Source organism: Hypanus sabinus, chromosome 15 (assembly GCF_030144855.1).
Source record: "Hypanus sabinus isolate sHypSab1 chromosome 15, sHypSab1.hap1, whole genome shotgun sequence".
Taxonomy (NCBI): domain Eukaryota; kingdom Metazoa; phylum Chordata; class Chondrichthyes; order Myliobatiformes; family Dasyatidae; genus Hypanus; species Hypanus sabinus.
Window position 1 is genome coordinate 86968521 of NC_082720.1, and position 16259 is coordinate 86984779.

General features: G+C 47.5%; 1 protein-coding gene across 6 annotated transcripts in view; it reads left to right on the forward strand.

Annotated features, from left to right (window-relative positions):
* Nucleotides 1-222: 222 nt before the first annotated feature.
* ndst1b (N-deacetylase/N-sulfotransferase (heparan glucosaminyl) 1b) overlaps nucleotides 223-16259 on the forward strand; it is a 216851-nt gene continuing 200814 nt past the window's right edge. For 3 of the 6 annotated variants that reach the window (XM_059990674.1, XM_059990679.1, XM_059990676.1), the window contains exon 1: nucleotides 225-308. The gene's annotated coding sequence lies outside the window, so the exon portion shown is untranslated. Of the gene's footprint in view, nucleotides 444-16259 lie in introns of all 6 variants that reach the window. The other 3 variants (XM_059990680.1, XM_059990678.1, XM_059990675.1) reach the window with 3 other exon arrangements.

The following is a 16259-nucleotide window of genomic DNA, read 5'->3' on the forward strand; positions in this document are numbered from 1 at the left end:
CAGCTTTCCGATACAGGCTACCAACAGAAGCATATTTTATGCTCCTGTGTCTTATCGTCAAAGGTTATGGGGGAGAAGGCTGGAGATTGGGGTTGAGGGGGATAACAAATCAGCCATGATAGAACAGCGGAGCAGACGGGATGGGCCGAATGGCCTAATTCTGCTCCGCTATCTTATGATCTTCTGGCCTTCTCGTTTTGCCGACAAGTAGTCAGGACGTTGAAGGGAAAGGCCGGCTATCGGGCGAGCGGCACGGTGAGGAAGCGGTTAAAGCGGCGGCCGTTGTCATGTCTCCGAGATGCCCTCTAGTGAGTACTGCGCTCTCGCCGTCTGCTTCTCCCTTTGTGAGGAGTGCAAGGGCCTCTTCGCCTTCTCCCTCTGCGAGGACGCAACCGGCAGGCAGACATTGCCTCTAGTCCAGCTTTCTGCAGACTGCCGGGGCGGTGAGTACCTTGTTGCCCTCGGACATGGGGAGGAACCCCTGCCCTGTGTGCTCCTCATCCACCCGTCTGTCTCCGTTCATGTTGCTCTGCGGCGGCTAGGTCTGTGTGAGACGGGGGGAGTACCGGCCTGCGCGCTGTTTTAGGGTTTTATTGAAAGGCGGACACGAGGCAGCCTGAGAAGGGCAGCCCCCTTCCCCCATTCCGCCTCCCCGAGGGGGAGAGGGCGGATAGCCCGGGGACACTCCACACCGGGACGGGCTCGGTCCCGCCGCCGCTCCGCGCCTTGATGAACGCTGCAAGTGGGCAGAGCGGTTCTCCATCCCGGGCGATACTGAAATGGCCGATTACTTTTGTAACTCAGAAAATCCCAACATTAAACGTTAGCGAGCAGAAATAATTCATTGCAGTAATAATCGAAACTCGAAGCAGTTGGAATTAGTACAAAATGCTGGAGGAATTCGGCAGGTCAGGCAGCATCTATGCAGAGGAATAAACAGTCAATGATTCGGTCTGAGACCTTTCATCAGTACCGGGAAGGGAGGGATGCTGAGACATTGAGAGGTGAGACCAGGTGAGGGGGAAGGTGGGTGGGTGGGGAGGGGGATGAAGTGAGACACTGGGAGGTGATGGGTGAGACCACGTGAGGGGGACGGTGGGTGGGTGGGGGAGGGGATGAAGTGAGACACTGGGAGGTGATAGGTGAGACCAGGTGAGGGGGAAGGTGGGTGGGAGGGGAGGGGGATGAAGTGAGACACTGGGAGGTGATGGGTGAGACCAGGTGAGGGGGAAGGTGGGTGGGTGGGGAGGGGGATGAAGTGAGACACTGGGAGGTGATAGGTGAGACCAGGTGAGGGGGAAGGTGGGTGGGTGGGGAGGAGGATGAAGTGAGACACTGGGAGGTGATAGGTGAGACCAGGTGAGGGGGAAGGTGGGTGGGTGGGGAGGAGGATGAAGTGAGACACTGGGAGGTGATAGGTGAGACCAGGTGAGGGGGAAGGTGGGTGGGAGGGGAGGGGGATGAAGTGAGACACTGGGAGGTGATGGGTGAGACCAGGTGAGGGGGAAGGTGGGTGGGTGGGGAGGGGGATGAAGTGAGACACTGGGAGGTGATAGGTGAGACCAGGTGAGGGGGAAGGTGGGTGGGTGGGTGGGGAGGGGGATGAAGTGAGACACTGGGAGGTGATGGGTGAGACCAGGTGAGGGGGAAGGTGGGTGGGTGGGGAGGGGGATGAAGTGAGACACTGGGAGGTGATAGGTGAGACCAGGTGAGGGGGAAGGTGGGTGGGTGGGGAGGGGATGAAGTGAGACACTGGGAGGTGATAAGTGAGACCAGGTGAGGGGGAAGGTGGGTGGGTGGGGAGGGGATGAAGTGAGACACTGGGAGGTGATAGGTGAGACCAGGTGAGGGGGAAGGTAGGTGGGTGGGGAGGGGGATGAAGTGAGACACTGGGAGGTGATAGGTGAGACCAGGTGAGGGGGAAGGTGGGTGGGTGGGGAGGGGGATGAAGTGAGACACTGGGAGGTGATAGGTGAGACCAGGTGAGGGGGAAGGTGGGTGGGTGGGGGACGGGGATGACGTGAGAAGCTGGAAAGTGATAGGTGGAAAAGATTGATGAACAAGTAATCTGATAGTGGAGAGTGGGCCATGGGAGAAAGGGAAGGAGGAGAGGCACTGGGAGAGGTGATTAGCAAGTGAGAAGAAGAGAAGGGGTGAGAGTTAAACTAGAAAATGGAATGAAAAACTTGACAATGACTTGGGGTGTTGAGTGCAAGGTTGTTTCTGCAACAGCACTTAACCAGCTGATCCTGTACATCACCATCTGAAACTCTGCTGTGTTGTCGGCAAATTTAGTCACACCGTTGTGGATGTAGAGAGAGTAGAGCCGGGGGCTAAGCACCCATCCCTGAGTTGTGCCAATGTTGATGATCAGCAAGGAGGAGATGTTATTTTCGATCTGCACAGACTGTGATCTCCCGTTGAGGAAGTGAAGGGTCCCATTGTAGAGAGAGGTGCAGAGGCCCAGGTGTTGGAGCTTGTTGGTTAGAACTGAGAGTATGATTGTGTTGAACACTGAGCTATAATTGTAGGTATTACTGTTGTACAATGGAGAGCCAGTGAGATTGCATTCAATGAAGACTTACTGGGGCAAGAGACAGATTTTAGTCTCTTGCTTGGGCAGGAGCTGGTTTTGGTCATGGCCAATGGGTAGAATTAACTATGGCTCCATGTCTCTACTCAAAAGTAGCTTCATTTACAGTTTGTGCTCCGGGCCATTCCTATGTGATGATTCAGTTCAGTTTGGGAGGGTAGCAATTGGAACTTGCTGTGGGTAGGAGATCCTATCTGTGCTGGGCTTCCTGGCAGAGCGGTGATGGTTCTCCAGGATGATCAGTGTTGAACAGGAGGCGTACGGGAGTGAGATGGGTCAGCTGGTTGAGCGATGCCACAACTTTCTCACCTCCATGACAGTAAGACCAAGGAATTGATTGTGAACTACAGAATGGGGAAGTCATCACAACACACACCAGTCCTCATCGAAGGTTTGCTGGTGGAAAGGTTGAGCAGCTTCAAAATCCTGATAGGCAACATCTCAGATCTGAACATATTGATGCAATTATGAAAAAGAGATACCAGCGGCTACATTTCATTAGGAGTTTGAGGAGATTTGGCATGTCATCAAAATCTCATAGATGTGCCGTAGAGGGTGTTCTGATTGGTTGCATCATCAATTGGTATGGAGGGGCCGCTGCAGAGGGTTGTAAACTCAGCCAGCTCCTTCACAGGGACAAACCTTCCACTATCAAGGACATAGATCAGTATGTGTCCTTCGGCCCATGATGCTAACCTACTTCCAGATCAATCTAACCCTTCCTGCCCCCATAATCCTTCATTTTTCTATCGTAGTTGTCCCTATTTAAGAATCTTTTAAAAGTCCCTAATGTATCTGCCTCTATCACCACCCCGGAGGCACATTCCACACACCCACCACTGACATCCCTCAGGAAGGCAGCATCCATCCCTAAAGACCCTCAAGAAGCAGATTTGATGGGCCGAATGGTCTAATTCTGCTCCTGTGTCTTATGGTCCTATGGAGTCACCATCTAGGACAGGTCCGCTTTGCGTTAATACTATTGCCGAGGAGATACAGGAGCCCGAAGACCCAGGGTGCTGTGCCTTCTCAATAGTATTTTAGGAACAGCGTTTTCCCCTCTGCATCAGATTTCTGAACTGACAATGAATCCATCAATACTGTTTGTTCCTCTTAGAGTAATATTTATGCATTGTTCTCTACTGCTGCTTCAAAACAAAAAAATTCATGACGTACGTCAGTGATAATGAACCAGACTGAGATTCTGACCAGCTCAGGGTTGTAAATGATGTGGGAATATTCTAAATGTGGACACCGCCTACCGCGGGCAAACATTTACCCTAAGGGACAATAGTGAACTCGCTGTGTTTTATAAGGCCACAAGACACAGGCACAGAATAGGACATTCACCATTCCATCATGGCCGATTTATTAACCCTTTCAACTCCATTCGCCTGGCTTCTTCCTGTAACCCTTAGCACATTGATTAATCAAGAATCTTATCAACCTCCGCTTAAATATACCTACTGACTTGGCCTCTACAGCCATTTGTGGTAAGGAATTCCACAGATTCACCAGCCTCTGGCTAAAGAAATACCTCCTCCTCTCTCTTGAAAATGGACGTCCCTCTATTACTGAAGTACATGTATGTCACCATTTACAACCCTGAGATTCATTTTCTTGCAGGCATTTGCAGTAAATACAGGAGCCATAATAGGATCAATGAAAGACTGCACCCAGCAATGTGCAAAAGACAACAAACTGTTCAAATACAAAAGAAAAATAATAATAATAACTAAAAATGTTGAAGTTATGTGGATGTCATGTTGAAGTTTTATAAGGCAGCAGTGAGGCCCAATTTGGAATATTGTGTGCAGTTTTAGTCACCTACCTACAGAAAAGACGTAAATGAGTTTGAAAGAGTAAAGAGAAAATTTACAAAGATGTTGCCGGGTCTGGAGGACCTGAGTTATAAGGAAAAACTGAAATAGGTTAGGACATTATTCCTTAGAGTAAGAGGAGATTTGATAGAGGTATACAAAATTATGAGAGGTAAAGATAGGGTAAATGCAAGCAGGCTTTTTCCCCTGAGGTTGGGTGGGACTACAACAAGAGGTTATGGGTTAAGGGTGAAAGGTGAAAAGTTATGGGGGGCATGAGGGGAAACTTCTTCACTCAGAGGGTCACAAGAGTGTGGATTGAGATGCCTGCACAAGTGGTGGATGCGAGCTTGATTTTAAAGTTTAAGAGAAGTTTGGATAGGTACATGGATGGGGGCGGTATAGAGGGCTATGGTCCTCGTGTAGGTCGCTGGAAGTTTAAATAGTTTGGCATAGATAAGATGGGCCAAAGGGCCTGTTTCTGTGCTGTACTTCTCTGTAAGTCTATGACTCTATAAGCTGTAAATATCAAGAACATGAGATGAAGAGTCCTAGAAAATGACTCCTTAGGTTGCAGGAACAGTTCAGTGATGGGGTGAATGAAGTTGAGTGAACTTTCCCCCTCTGGTTCAAGAATTTGATGGATGAAGGGTAATAACTGTTCCTGAACCTGGTGGTGTGGGTCCCGAACCAAGTAGTGAGAGGAGAGTGTGGCCTGGGTGGTGGGGAATCCCTGATGATGGATGCTGCTTTCCTGCGACAGTGCTGCGTGTAGATGTGGGGAGAGCATTACCCATCATGGACTGAGCCAAATCAGCCAACATTTGCACTTTATTTGTCTGCCTACCTTGTACTTTATTTAAACTATAATGCTGCATTCCGATTCCATACGGAATTATCTGTTCGGAAGGTACGCTAACAAAAGTTTTTTCACTCATCAGTATGTGACAATAATAAAGCAATTATCAAATGGAAAATTGATTAGAGCTGTGAAAAAATCAAACAAATCAATTTGGTAAATTTGTGTATTATTGAGGTGCAGTGACAAACTTCAGTTTGTTTGCCAACTGTCCCTCTAATTGCAAAACTGTCCTCAATGTCACTGAACTGATCCCATAACCTCTGCTCTCACTTTCAACGACTCTTCATCTCAAGTTCTCTATTTATTGATTTTTGCTTTGTGTTTTTTTTCTTATTGTATATGCCCAGTTTATTGGCTTTTGCACACTGTCCGTCCGTCCTATTTGAGTGCGGTCTTTAATTATATTGTGTTTCTTGTGGTTACTGTGAATGCCCACAAGAAAATGAATCTCAGGGTTGAGTACGGTGACGTATATACTTTCATAATAAATTTACTTTGAACTTTGACAAAGGGTCTTTGACTCCATAGATGCTGCCTGACCCGCTGAGTTCCTCCAGTATTTTGTGTGGGTTGCTTTGTATTTGTTGCATTTGTAGAATTCCTTGTGTTTCTGAAATTCTTTGTCTTTCTCAAAGGAAGAAGCAGATAGGAATAAAAAGGACTTTTACAGCAATAAATATGAAATGAGCAAAGGGTTACAGTGTTTTAGTAAAGTCAAAGTCAAGTTTTGTCATTTGCACAATTCCATGTACACAGAGGTATAATGAGAAACAAATTCTTCTCCAGCCATTTACCTCTTCCACCTATCCCATCCCAGCTCCTCACTTCATCCCCAACTCACCCACCCACCCACCTTCCCCCTCCCCCACCCACCCACCTTCCCCCTCACCTGGTCTCACCTATCATCTCCCAATGTCTCACTTCATTCTCCCCCCCCACCCACCCACCTTCCCCCTCACCTGGTCTCACCAATCACCTCCCAGTGTCTCACTTCATCCCCCTCCCCACCCACCTTCCCACTCACCTGGTCTCACCTATCACCTCCCAGTGTCTCACTTCATCCCCCTCCCCACCCACCCACCTTCTCCCTCACCTGGTCTCACCTATCACCTCCCAGTGTCTCACTTCACCCCCCTCCCCACCCACCCACCTTCCCCGTCACCTGGTCTCACCTATCACCTCCCAGTGTCTCACTTCATCCCCCTCCCCACCTATCCCCACCTACCCCCTCACCTGGTCTCACCTATCACCTTTTTGTACTCCTTCCCCTCCCACCCCCCTCACCTTATTCTAGTTTCTTCACCCTTCCTTTCCAGTCCTGATGAAGTGTCTTGGCCTGAAACATCAACCATTTATTCCCCTGATCTGTTGAGTTCCTCCAGCATTTTGTGTGTGTTGCTCAAGATTTCCAGTGTCTGCAGAACGTCGTGTTATTGAGGTAGTTTGTTACAAGTGTTCCCCGTGGAAGCCAGGGCCTCATTGCAGTCGGAATTTCCTCTGGATTCCCTACGGGAGTTTTGAGTCTTACTTCAGTGGTGAGCCAATGAGTGGAAGGGGAAATTACAGGCTGACAGAGAAATGGAGGGGTGCGTGGGAGGGAAGGGTTGGATTGATTGTAGAGTAGGTTGACATTGTGAGCTGATGGGCCTGTACTGTGCCAGAATGCTCCACGTTCTATGGGAAGATGTAAATGCAGGTCAGTCCATCATGAAAACCTGCCTCTCCTCCATCTCAACCTCCTGATCACCCCTCCCTCCACCGAATCCACCAATCACCTGCCAGATCTTTTTCCACCATTCCCCCCCCCACCACACCTTTTTCTACCAGCTAACTCCCCACATCCTTTCCCGTCCTGATGAAGGATCTCAGCCCAAAATATCGACTCTTTTGCATAGGTGCTGCCTGACCTACTGAGTTCCTCCGGAGTTCTGTATGCGTTGCTGCAGAAACTCTAGTTTTTTCTATATTCTGTGTTTTAATTGCCTCGATGTGCTTTTGTGTGGAATGATCTGTTTGGATGGCACACAAGTAAAAGCTTTTCACTGTATCTCAGTACATGTGACAATAATAAACCAATTCCAGTACCAGTACCAGGGCTGTCATTCTCCTGAGTAAGGGTATCCAATTTACTTATTTAGCAATACACCCCAGAGTTGGCCCTTCAAACCACAGCACCCACCAACCCTAACCTAATCACGGGACAGTACTATGCCAAAGTCGTAGACTCGTACAAATAGCTTTATCTGTTTTTTATAGAGAGTGGTGGGTGTGGAACACCCTGCCAGGGGTGAGGGTAAGGGCAGATACATTCGGGACATGTAAGAAACTTGTAGATAGGCACATGGATGACAGGAAAAATGAAGGGCTATCTGGGAAGGAAGGATTAGGTTGATTTTAGAGAAGGTTAAAAGTTCGGTACAATATTCTGGGTCGAAGTGCTTGTACTGTGCTGTTCTATGTTCTAGTCCCTTGTAAATTTTCTCTGCACCCTTATTGACATCTTTTCTGTAGGTTGGTGACCAGAACTGTGCACAATACTCCAAATTAGGTCTTGTACAACTTCAACATAAGATCCCATCTCCTGTACTGATTACATTGATTTATGAAGGCCAATGTGCCAAACACTCCCTATCTACCTGAGACACCAGCAAAGTCTTAGAATCACAACTTGAGTATTACAGCAATGAAGATCCCTGTATATCAACTTGGAAAGTTGCCAGATAATCAATATTTTTGATTGAGTGCTGGGAGGAATCCGATCATTGGAAACTTCTCTTTTCCTGGAGCAGGTCAATGGTCTTGTCACTGAGCCGAAATGAGAAGCGTTGGCTGGATGTTCCTTCTTGTACATCTGATTCTCATTTACCTGGGAGCAGGATATAGTCTGGTGTCCCAAGTTCAGATAAGTGATGATATTAATGAGAAGATTAACATACACTCACTGCCCACTTTAATAGATGCCTCCTGTACCTAATACAGTGGCCACTGAGTGTATGTTTGTGGTCTTCTGCTGTTGTAACCCTTCGCTTCAAGGTTTGACACGGTTTCAGAGACGCACGTTTGTAATGTATGGTTATTTGAGTGACTTTGAATCATAATCAAGTTTAATATCACCAGCATTTGTTGTGAAATTTATTGTCTTGCGGCAGTAGTACATTACAATAAGGAATAAAAACTATAAATTACAATAAAAGTGTGTGTGTGTGTGTGTGTGTGTATATATATATATAAAATATTTAAAAGTGTTAAATTAAAAAAGTAGTGTATGTGGGTTCATGGATCATTCAAATATTAGATGGCAGAGGGAGGGAAGCTGTTCCTGAAACACTGAGTGTGTACCTTCAGGCTCTTGTACCTCCTCCTTGTTGGTAGCAATGAGAAGAAGGCATCTCCTGGGTGGTGGGGGTCCTTAATGATGGATGGTGTCTTTTCAAGGCATTGATTTTTGAAGATCTTGTTCTTGTTGTCGGGAAGGCTAGTGCCCGTGATGGTGCCGACTGAGTTCTCAACTTTCTATAGCTTATTTCAATCATGTGCAGTGCCGCCACCCCCTCGACCTGCAAATTAACTTTTAGGGCGTCCTGCACAAGGACTCCCAAATCCCTTTGCACCTTGGATTTTTGTATTTGCTTTCCATTTAGAAAACAGTCAACCCTTTCATTTTTCTTTGTATAGTCTGAAAACTTTGCAACAAAGCCATCAATTCCATCATCCAAATTCTTAACATATAACATAAAAAGAATTGGTGCAAACACTGTAGACACTGGCAGCCAACCACAAAAGGCTTTCTTCCCACTCTTTGCCTCCTACCAATCAGCCGCTGCTTTATCCATGCTAAAATCTGTACTGTTAAATGTCTTGTGGCATCTTGTCAAAGGCCTTCTGAAAATCCAAGTGCACAACATCAACCAATTCTCCTTTGTCTACCCTGCTTGTTATTTCAACAGATTTGTCAGGCAAGATTTTCCTTTGAGGAAACTATGCTGACTATGGCCTATTTTATCATGTGCCTCCAGGTACCCTGAAACCACACCCTTAATCAACTCCAGCATCTTCCCAAGCACTGAGGTCAGACTAACTGGCCTACAGTTTCCTTTCTTCTGCCTCTCTCCCTTCTTGAGAGTGGAGTGACATTTGCAATTTTCCAGTCTTCCGGAGTCGTTCCAGGATCTCGTGATTTCTGAAAGATCATTACTAACACCTCCACAATCTCTTCAACCACCTCTTTCACAACCCTGGGTGTACACCATCTGGTCCAGATGACTTATCTACCTTCAGACCTTTCAATTCCCAAGAACCTTTTTTACTCAGAGTGGTGAGTGCGTGGAATGGGCTGCCGGCAATGGTGGTGGAGGCAGATACGATAGGGTCTTAAGAGACTTTTGGATAGGTACATGGAGCTTAGAAAAATAGGGGGCTGTGGGTAAGCCTAGTAATTTCTAAAGTAGGGACATGTTCGGCACAACTTTGTGGGCTGAAGATCCTGGATTGTGCTGTAGGTTTTCTATGTTTCGATGTAGTAATGGTAACTTCACACACTTCATGATCCCCGACACCTGGAACTTCCACCACACTGCTAGTGTCTTCCATCATGAAGACTGATGCAAAATACTAATTCAGTTCATCTGCATTTCCTTGTCCCCCATTGCTACCTCTCCAGCATCATTTTCCAGTGGTCTGATATCTATTCTCACCTCTCTTTTACACTTCACATATCTAAGGTAACATTTGGTGTCCTCTTTACTGTTACTAGCTTGCATACTTTCATATTCCATCTTTTCCTTTTTAATGATCGTTCTAATGAAGGTTCTTGGTCTGAAATGTTGACTGTTTACTCTTTTCCATAGATGCTGCCTGGACTGCTGAGTTCCTCCACCATGTTGTGTGTGCTGCTAATGACTTCTTTTAGTTACCTTCTCTTGGCAGTTTATTAGCTTCCCAATCCTCTAACTTCCCACTCATTTTTGCTTTGTTATATGCCCTCTCTTTGGTTTTATTGTTGACTTTGATTTCCGTTGATAGCCATGGTTTCGTCATCTTGCCTTTAGAATACTACTTCCTCTTTGGGATGTATATATCCTGTGCTTGGCGAATTGCTTCCAGAAATTCCAGCTCTTGCTAGTCTGCTGTCATCCCGACTGGTATTCTTTTCCAATAAACTCTGGCCAGCTTTTCTTTCATGCCTCTGTATTTCCCTTTACTCCACTGTAATACTGATACATCTGATTTTAGCATCTCCTTCTCAAATTTCAGAATGAATTCAATCATATTGTGATCACTTTCCCCTAAGGGTTCTTTTACCTGAAGCTCTCTAATCAATTCTAGCCCGTTGCACAACACCCAATCCAGTGTAGCTGGTCCCCTCGTGGGCTCAACCACGAGCTGCACTAAAAAGCTATCTCGTAGGCATTCTAGAAATTCCTTGCCTTGAAAGCATGCAACTACCTGATTTTCCCAATCTACCTGCTTATTGAAATCCTCCGTGACTATTGTAACACTGCCCTTTCGGCTTGCATTTTTAAAAATCTCTCATTGTAACTTGTAGACCATATCCTTACTACTGTTTTGGGGTCTGTATAAAAGGGACCTTTTACCCTTGCAGTTCCTTAGCTCTGTCCACTAATGACATGGGTAGACAAGCTGAGGGGGTCCTGAAGAGAGAGCTGAGAGCTGAGAAACAGGACCTCTAGGGCAGTAAACCCTGGATTGCTGGCTGTGCCAGGTGCCTGTGAGGGGAAGATGAGGATGATTTGGCAGGTGTATGCATGGCTGAGGAATGGGTGTAGGGAACAGGGGTTCAGAATTAAGGATCCTTGGGATCTCTTCTGGGGAAGGTATGACCTGTACAAAAGGGACGGGTTACATCTGAACCTGAGGGGACCGATTTTCTTGCAGGCAGGTTGGCTAGACTCGTTTGGGGAAGTTTAAACTAATTTAGCAGGATGATGGGAACCAGAATCAGGTGTATTATCACCAGCATGTGATGTGAAATTTGTTAATTTAGTAGCAGCAGTTCAATGCAATGCAAAGCAAGCAGAGAGAAAAATAAACAAGTAAATCAATTACAGTATACGTACGTTGAATAGATTTTAAAAAGTGCAAAAACAGAGATAATATATATTTAAGAAAAAGTGAGGTCGTGTCCAAGGGTTCAATGTCCATTTAGGAATCAGATGGCAGAGGGGAAGAAGCTGTTCCTGAATCACTGAGTGTGTGCCTTCAGGCTTCTGTACCTCCTACCTGATGGTAACAGTGAGAAAAGTCAGGAAGTAACAGTGAGAAAAGGGCATGCCCTGGGTGCTGGAGGTCCTTAATAATGGACTCTGCCTTTCTGAGACACTGCTCCCTAAAGATGTCTTGGGTACTTTGTAGGCTCGTGCCCAAGATGGAGCTGACTAGATTTACAACCCTCTGCAGCTTCTTTCGGTCCTGCGCAGTAGCCCCCCCCCCCCCCACATACCAGACAGTGATGCAGCCTGTCAGAATGCTCTCCACAGTACATCTATAGAAGTTTTTGAGTGTATTTGTTGACACACCAAATCTCTTCAAACTCCTAATGAAGTATAGCCGCTGTCTTGCCTTTATAACTGCGTCAGTATGTTGGGACCAGGTTAGATCCTCAGGGATCTTGACACCCAGGATCTTGAAGCTGCTCACTCTCTCCACTTCTGATCCCTCTATGAGGATTGGTATGTGTTCCTTCGTCTTACCCTTCCTGAAGTCCACAATCAGCTCTTTCGTCTTACTGACATTGAGTGCCAGGTTGTTGCTGCAGCTCCATTCCACTAGTTGGCTGAAGATGAAGTAGTTGGGTTACAAACAGAAGCAATGTGTCGTGAGACTCCTGGCAAGGAGAAGCAGATGATCGGGCAAAATTATAGTCAACTGGATGAATTGCAACATAAAGGGTGAGTACAGGACTAAAGGTGTTATATTTGAAGGTGCACAGTACTCGGAATGAGGTCGGTGAACTGGTAGCACGTCTATTGATTGGCAAAAATGTTGTTTTGGCATTGCTGAAAGAATATCTTAGTTGGGAGCTTAATGTTCAAGAATATAGGTGTACTCTACATTTTGTGCATTTCCCCTCCTCCTGGCACTCACCTAGTCACCTGTTTCCTACAACCTCAGTGACTCCCTCCCTGTAGCTCCTGTCTAGCACCTCCTCATTGTCCCGTGGGTCAGCAAGCTGCAGCTCCAGTTCCTTAATACCTTCTCTCAGGACCTGCAGCTCAGTACATCTAGAGTAGATGTGTTTATCTGGGAGACTGGAGGGCTCCCACACTTCCCACATCCCACTGCAGTATGAAACACTGCCCCAGGAGCCATTCTCACCATACTATGGACTAATGTATATGCCAGGAGGCAGATTAGTGAGAGGGGATGAATGGACAAATAAATGATGGAGGAGACAATCCCTGTGGAACGTGACGCGGGCTGGTGTGAGGTGAAGATGTGTTTGGTGGTAGGATCTGCCGGAAGCTGTGGAGAATAATGAGTTGATGCAGAGTATTATTGAGTGGTAGGAGAGAGCCTGGCAGGGCAATCCAGTCATCCACCACTTTGTTTAATCAAAAACTTACCTCACATGTCTCTTTCAAACTTTGCACTGTCACCTTTTCCTGATTTATTGTGCTCTTAACCATTGCGATATTTGGAAGTTATTTCCTAACGGGACTCTCAGTTCCCGTCTGATGTCCATCGACAGAACAAAAAACATTACAGCACAGTACAGGCCTTTCGGCCCACAATGCTGTGCTAATCTTTGAACCTTCTCTGAGATCGATCTAACACTTCCCTCCTATGTAGCCTTCCATTTTCTATCATCCATGTGATATCGGTCTCTTAAGTGTCCCTAATGTATCTGCCTCTACCAGCACCCCTGGCAGGGCGATCCACACACCCACCACTGTGTAAAACAAAAAAAATCTACCTCTGACTTCCCTCATACTTTCCTCCAGTCACCTGAAAACTATGCTACTTCATATTAGTCATCTCCGCCCTGGGAAAAAGTCTCTTGACTGTCCGCTCTATCTCTGCCTCTTATTATCTTGTACACCTCCATCTAGTCACTTCTCCTCCTCCTCCTCCACACCAAAGAGAAACTCATATCCTCAGCCTATTCTCATAAGATATGCTCTATAATCCAGGCAGCATCCTGGTAAATCTCCTCCCTAAAGCTTCCACATCCTTCCTGTAATAGTTGACCAGAACTGAACACAATACTCCAAGTGTAGTCTAAGCAGGGTTTTATAGAACTGAAACATTACTTCATGACCCTTGAACTCAGTCTTCCAACTAATGAAAGCCAACACACCAATTGCCTTCTTAACCACCCTATCATGCACAGCAAACTTGATGGATCTATGGACCTGAACCCCAAATTCCCTCTGTTCCTCCACACTGTTATAAATACCACCATTAACCGTGTACTCTGCCTTCTGTTGCCCCCCAACTTGTGATGTGGCAAAAACTTGCATTTATTTAAGACCTTCATCACCTCAAGATACTCAAGACCATGCAAGATAAGGAGATGTTAGGGCGAACAAGTGAAAATTTGCTCAGGAACAATAAAATCATAAGGCATAGGAGCTAATTCCTCTCAACCCCATTCTCCTGCCTACTCCCCGTAACTTTTGATAAGACAGTAAGGAGATTATGATCTCCTTACTCTAAGGAGTGAATTTTGCAAGAAGATAAGCCAAAAAATCTTTGCAATTAAGTTTATTCTAATTATTTATTTCAATATTATTTGTGGTGGTGTACTCCCATGATGGTATCCCACCCACCCACCTTCCCCCTCACCTGGTCTCACCTATCACCTCCCAGTGTCTCACTTCATCCCCCTCCCCCACCCACCCACCTTCCCCCTCACTTGGTCTCACCTATCACCTCCCAGTGTCTCACTTCATCCCCCTCCCCACCCACCCACCTTCCCCCTCACCTGGTCTCACCTATCACCTCCCAGTGTCTCACTTCATCCCCCTCCCCACCCACCCACCTTCCCCCTCACCTGGTCTCACCTATCACCTCCCAATGTCTCACTTCATCCCCTCCCTCACCCACCCACCTTCCCCCTCACCTGGTCTCACCTATCACCTCCCAGTGTCTCACTTCATCCTCCTCCCCACCCACCCACCTTCCCCCTCACCTGGTCTCACCTATCACCTCCCAATGTCTCACTTCATCCTCCTCCCCACCCACCCACCTTCCCCCTCACCTGGTCTCACCTATCACCTCCCAGTGTCTCACTTCATCCCCCTCCCCACCCACCTTCCCCCTCACCTGGTCTCACCTATCACCTCCCAGTGTCTCACTTTGTCCCCTTCCCCACCCACCCACCTTCCCCCTCACCTGGTCTCACCTATCACCTCCCAGTGTCTCACTTCATCCCCCTCCCCCACCCACCCACCTTCCCCCTCACCTGGTCTCACCTATCACCTCCCAGAGTCTCACTTCATCCCCCTCCCCCACCCACCCACCTTCCCCCTCACCTGGTCTCACCCATCACCTCCCAGTGTCTCACTTCATCCCCTCCCCACCCACCCACCTTCCCCCTCACCTGGACTCACCTATCTCCTCCCAGTGTCTCACTTCATCCCCCTCCCCACCCACCCACCTTCCCCTTCACCTGGTCTCACCTATCACCTCCCAGTGTCTCACTTCATCCTCCTCCCCACCCACCCACCTTCCCCCTCACCTGGTCTCACCTATCACCTCCCAGTGTCTCACTTCATCCCCCTCACCTGGTCTCACCCATCACCTCCCAGTGTCTCACTTCATCCGCCTCCCCCACCCACCCACGTTCCCCCTCACCTGGTCTCACCTATCACCTCCCAGTGTCTCACTTCATCCGCCTCCCCCACCCACCCACCTTCCCCCTCATCTGGTCTCACCTATCACCTCCCAGTGTCTCACTTCATCCCCCTCCCCACCCACCCACCTTCCCCCTCATCTGGTCTCACCTATCACCTCCCAGTGTCTCACTTCATCCCCCTCCCCACCCACCCACCTTCCCCCTCATCTGGTCTCACCTATCACCTCCCAGTGTCTCACTTCAACCTAGGGTTTTGGCCTGAAACATCGACTCTACTCTTTTTCATGGATGCTGCCTGGCCTGCTGAGCTCCTCCAGCGTTTCGTGTGTGTTGCTCTGTCTTTTCCCACCTTCCTTTCCACTCCTGAAAAATGTTGTATGATTGCTAATTTCTTTCCGTAGACATTGCCTGACCTGCTGAATTCCTCCTGCATTCTGTGTGTGTTGCTCTGAATTTCCAGCATCTGCAGAATCTCGTGTGTTTATGAATTTTCAGACTTTTATCTGACGGTTGGTGTTGATGTTCTGGGCAGATGGGGCACATCAGTTGTAGTTGGCAGCTCATCTAGTAGGAAAACTCTGATCTCAAACCTCCGCTGCCTTGCGACTATACCCACACCTGGGGGAGGCTTTGGGAGTAAAGCTCGAGGTAAAAGTCTGGAGCTGGAGGCCCTAAGGCAGCCCTACGTTGAGTTCAACACTGACTGGCAACTCCTGCGTCACTGCTGGTGTCGAGCTGTACTGGGATGCTGCCTGGCACGCTGAGTTCCTCCTGCAGTTTGTGGCGCCCGGTCTCGCCGTTCCTTAAGATTCCTCAGCTGTGTGGAGGGGGGAGCTTGCTACGTGGGTAACAGCTTGCTCTCCATATCGTACTGCCCTGGCTTGTATATCTAGACAGCTTGAACACTACATCCATAGCTTGGTTATTGAAGTCCCTCTGCAGGTAACTGGTTCAGCTGCTGACAGTTTCAAAAGTAAGGAATTATGGAGTGTTGAAGTATATTGTGGATGTATAAATGCAAAATTTGTTCTGTTGAGCGTGATTAGGGAGATGAGTAAGGTGGCTGTTTAATCAGCAAAAAGCAGAGGAACTGGAAAGTGATGACTGCGAGATGATTATTTTCTTGGCTTACGCGGGAGGAAAAATTACCCAGAGAATGAGCGACAG